Here is a 5,609-nt window from a genome sequence, read left to right as displayed (position 1 = left end):
CATAATGCAGGCTTTAAGCAAATTGACGAAAACGATGTGGATTGCTTTCAGCTGACTGAATGGTCCTTCACGCGTTCGAAAATTCCACCCTCAAGGGATTGTTTGTACGTTTTCCCAGCGTTCAAGCTGCCAGCAGCAGCAATCGATTTCAAATAGTCTCGCGAAACAGCGTCGTCGTCTATGGAAGAAAATATGTCAAAAACTCTGCCGAAAGATAGAACGTGTTTCTTGTGTATAGTATATTGAGTCCATTACATCGAACTAGTTTGTTGAGTGGACTCTTTTGGGCAAACGAGGTGGAGGCATATATAAGCGTCGCCCGAATAACATGTATTATAGTATATGTATAAGGGAGTATCATGCTATACCTTATAATATAGCTTAAAATCTTCTTAAAATAGCTATAGTAAGAAGAAAACAAATTATACATATATATTTTCATGTATACGTATATATTTTCATTATACACAATATTTATAATTATTTAAGGCTTTGTATTCGAGAAAATTGAGTTTGAATATTTATTATATTTAAATGCTCTTTCGAGCTATGTATAATATCTGTTATAGATCAAATGAATTTTTAAGCTCAATTTTTCTCAAAAATGAAGTCTGAAATAATATTAAAATAAAATATTAAAATGAAATGTTAAAATAATATTAAAATAGTATTAAAATTTCGTTTCGAGTTTCGACTCGACAGCAAAAGGTTAAACATTATCGAGCAATTTTAAGTCGAGTATCGCCGATGGAAGACAGGCTCGATTTAGGCCTCGATTTAGGCCTATTAATCCGTCGCAAACGAGCCCGCGCGCGCGTCTGTTTGCAACTCGTTATCTCCGGAGATTCCGGCCTCTCTCGGGGACACCGCGCATCGTCAAACAGCCAGGACTTTTGGCCGCGGTTTTCCCGTGGGACCATCAAACGCTCTTACGCGGGCAAACGAGCGTGTGTTACGCGCGCGCGCGCGCGCGCACACAATCAATACGCGGCGGCCCGGGTCCACGCGCGCGTCTTCGGCTTTGTTGCACAATCAAGTGTCTCCTCATTATTGTTGGCGGTTATTTGTCTGGCGAAGTAGTCAATGAGAAGTGATTTAGTAAACAAGTAGCATATTGCCGATGGCCGTTCGCTCAGCCGTGTGATTTAATATTGCGCGGTGGCCGAACTGCGAATCGATTCCGCCGGCCGTCGCGCGCGCGTTGCCCGCTCTATCCGGCCGATTATTGCTGGGAACGTGGGGCGATGCTTCCCGATTTAAGTGCGCGAATGCTAAACGATTCATCGAGAGACCGACCCCAACAGCGCGTGTGTACTATAGGGGAATCGCCGGTTTTCGGACACGTAATCTAGCCGGCCCAGTTTGCTAATTGAAAACGGGGATAATTAACCGCTGCCGGTGTGTCTCTTATTCGACGGAAACTTTCGCCGATAATTCGATTATTCGCGTGTTTATTGATCGTGTTTGAGCTCTCGAGATTCGTCGATTATTTTTACTATTTTTACTATTTTTACTATTTTTATTATTTTTACTATTTTTACTACTTTTACTATTACTAGATTTTGGAATTTTATCTAAATGTTTTTTTCGGCTTATTGTTCTATGAATGGACTTGGACGGGGAAAGCATTTATTACAATGACAAGATGACTATAATGAACTTGCATTTTACCAACTTGTGTCATATATATGTGCAAGAAATTATTTAATAAAAATTTCGCTCAGAATTGGAAAAATTATAGGTTAGGATAATTGAAAGAGAAACACCGAAACTGAGAACTAATTTTCGCACTGTGACAAGAAATTTAATTTCACAGTGTCAAAATTAAAGAGCGATGTGATAATCTAGATGAAGGCAATATTTGTATTTTATATATTGCGTTTGCAAATTAAAATCGGTATAACAAATATTTACGCAACTTTATATTCCCATACATTTCTGTTTTGATATCGAGGCAATAAAAAGACGGTATTTACTGTTAAAATATCTCTTATTGAAAGAGTAAACCTAGCATGCAACGAAACGCTCGGTTATTTATTCAGTAATAATTTTCTATTCATTCAGTAATAAAAATTTTATTTATTCAGTAATAAAATTTTTATTTACTCAGTAATAATTTTTTCTTTATTCAATAATAATTTCTCATTTGTTCAGTAATAATTTCTTATTTATTCAGTAATATTTTTTTCTTTAATTCAGTAATAATTTCTCATTTATTCGCAAATATTTCTTTTATTTATTCAATAACAACAGAACGATTAAAGGAGAATCGCGCGAGCGTTCTCTATTTATCGCCGCTCGTCCATTGCCCCACCTCCAATAATTGAAAATTAAACAAATAATCGAAGAAATTCTACCGCATGATAAAAGTTCGCAAGTATTCGCGGGAATGGTTAAACGTAATTACAATTCCGCGAGAATACTTGCGCAACCCATTTTGATGATTTAATGAGCTTGGAGTGATTGGATTGGGAATAGCGGAATTTGGTTAACAACTTCGCCGCGAGGAGAGCCGTTGAACAAGCCTTGTTGACTCACGCTGACACATCTAATTGGCAAAGTTAAGCCCCGACGTTAGAATTAAGTTTCGAGAACAGTTCTGATTTCCACGTGTACGTTTTAGGGCCTCTCTCTCTCTCTCTCTCTCTCTCTCTCTCTCTTTCTCTCTCTCTCTCTCTCGATAAGAGAATATAGCAATGCGAATTTCGAAGTGACTGTTAGGGGTGTTTTGGTAATTGACTGTGAATCTTTGGGCGAAAAGGGAAATGCCTTTCGTCTTTAAATATTTAGTAATAATAGTAATAATAAGGGTAATATATATATATGTTAATAATAAGGGTAATATGTATGATAATGTTATTTTAATAGGTATAGTAATAAGTTATAACAGTAATAGCTTAGTAATAACCTCAAAATGGTGTAACAATATTCCTAAATTATTCTAGTGTCTTTAAAATTTTGTATTCGACCTATAATAAATATAGTATACTGTCATCTTTTTACTTAAAGAACAGTTATTTATCGCAGATTAATTTATAATACTGAATATATTATTACAGTATTTATTCATTTATATTACTGAATATATTCTTACAGTATTTATTCATTTATATTACCGAATACATGCTCACAATATTTATTCACCTCCACTTTATTATACTATATTTCACCATAAGATTTCTCTGGGTCTGTCGAATAATACATATTAACGCAGTATCGCGGAGCTCAAATGTTCCCATCAATCCGCCACCCTTGAATCATAAAGTGTTTCCCTTTCATGGTTAGCGGACTGTACGAAGTTTGTTTCTCTAATTCGCTCCATGTGGTTGCATGTTGTGACCAACCTGGCGTAAACTAAGCCAATTAATAATGCAATAAAGCAACATGGATCGCGTCCAGCACGGTCTATTACGCGCGATCCAATATTAACGATCACCGTTTGTTGATCAGGTAAAAAAGTCGACCAATCCCAGTTTTAACGCAACACAGAACGCGAATAACGCGTTATTATATTATTTATTTATATTATGTAAATTATTATAATATTTATTGGAAGATGATTTGCGATGATTTCAATGAAATGCTATAGTGTATGCTAAGTGTAGTAAATTATACTTTTATTAGTATGTTGGCGACGAGAATTTTTGTTGAGGTTATGTCGAGGTTATTATATTTTTTGACAAGTTTGGAAAATCTTTATTAATACTTATTAACCCCTTGCACTATAATAACGAGTCAGATACTATTCTTATATTAATGTATAGCTTGTTCCATATTCGTGGAATATTTCTGACAATAAAAATTCCAGATTAAAAATAGTATTATATATATATATATATAAGTCTAATGGCTGGAAATATTATTTTACATAGAACCACGTTCTATGAACACGATAAAAAAAAGGGTCAAGTCATCAAATCTATAGTAAAAACATCGTAAAAAATAAAAGAACAAAAATCCAGTTCCATTATCCTAATGCTTCTCATTCCCAAAAGAACGAAGCGTTACGACATAATTTCGGCCACGGATTTTCCCTGACCGCATTTCTGCCGTGACTTACGGTCCACCCTGTACACATAATCCAGCAATTTTCCGGGACGTTGGCCCTCGACAACCCACGGCATTCGTGGAATTTCGTAGGAAGTCGGGTCAGTTTAACACCTATTTGCAAGGTCGATCAGCGACGACGGCGGCGTCACCGCCGTTTTTTGTATTTTTCCAGGCGTCGTCGAATATTCTCCACGATCCTCGATCATCGCATTGTATCCTTCGCCCAGCGAGCACGCTCCAAGAACATATGTCAGCCCTTTGTGGAAGAAGATTCCGGAAATTTTTCTATTTAGTTCCCCCTCGATGGTTTTTTTCTTCTTCTTCTTTAGTGCCCGTTTCTTCTGCGCGCCGGTGGCACCCTCGGCGACCTTTTGCGACGCGATCAATAGCGCACGGTCGATCGCGTTAATGATCTATCCTCGTGCCAATGATTCCTTTCTGCCTTTCAGTGTACAATTGACGTTGACTCTAGGTTTTGGAAATTGGCAGGATTATTTTTAAGAGAATAATTATTCGAGACTGAAACTGGACACGAAGCCGCCATTTTGTGTTGGCTGTAAGACAGAAATTGAGACGTTCTATATTAGGTTGTCCCATAAGTTTCTTCCCTTTTTTTGACGCGAAACGAATACACGATGTTTGTTCTTGAAATTAAATTCTAGTCTATTTATCTTATCAAGGCCAACAGAAAATTAAAACTGTCGGATAAAGTTCCACAGGCATGTGTATTCGGTACTATAAACGGTGTTTGGACGGCGGGGCCTTGACAAAATGGCTGCCGCGTTCTCAGACATTTTATTCCGACAGATTCTCACATATTTTATCACGATATTCCTAAAAGTATAAAAAGTATGAAATAATATGCTGTATCGATATATAAAATACTATGAATATTATTCGAACAAATCTAAATATTAAAGTATGGAGTATTCTGGTATATTAAAGTACAAAATATTTTGGTATATTAAAGTACAAAATATTCTGGTATATTAAAGTACAAATATTTTGGTATATTAAAGTACAAAATATTTTGGTATATTAAAGTACAAAATATTTTGGTATATTAAAGTACAAAATATTTTGGTATATTAAAGTACAAAATATCGTGGCATATTAAAATAAAAAATATGATGAAATTTGAAAGTAAAAAAATATCATGAAATTAGAAAGTAAAAGAATTCCTCCCGCGAATTACAGCGCTGTAAAAACAATTCCAAGCGAAACATTACATCGTTTTAATGGGTTAACGGCACCGCGGCTGTAAGATATCTAGCCCGCGATAACGAACGAGTTAATTACGTCCCGTTGTCGTACAGAGACCGACCGGCGTTCGCTCGATAAAGTCCCCCTCGCCGATCGATGCCCCGGATCGGCCGGCTGCGATACGAAAACGACACGATCCAACGGAGAAGCCTCGTTTATCCGAACAACGCCAAACGAGGCGAGGTCCGAACAACCTGACAACTGCGGATAATGGTCGGCCGAACGCCAAAGTTGCGCTAACAATTTCAACTCGAACGTTCAATTGGTTATGGAAAGTCCGGGGGGGGGGGGGGGGG

Source organism: Augochlora pura, chromosome 7, assembly GCF_028453695.1.
Source record: "Augochlora pura isolate Apur16 chromosome 7, APUR_v2.2.1, whole genome shotgun sequence".
In the NCBI taxonomy this organism is placed as follows: domain Eukaryota; kingdom Metazoa; phylum Arthropoda; class Insecta; order Hymenoptera; family Halictidae; genus Augochlora; species Augochlora pura.
The sequence above is the reverse complement of the archived record's forward strand: the minus strand, read 5'-3'. Positions refer to the sequence as shown.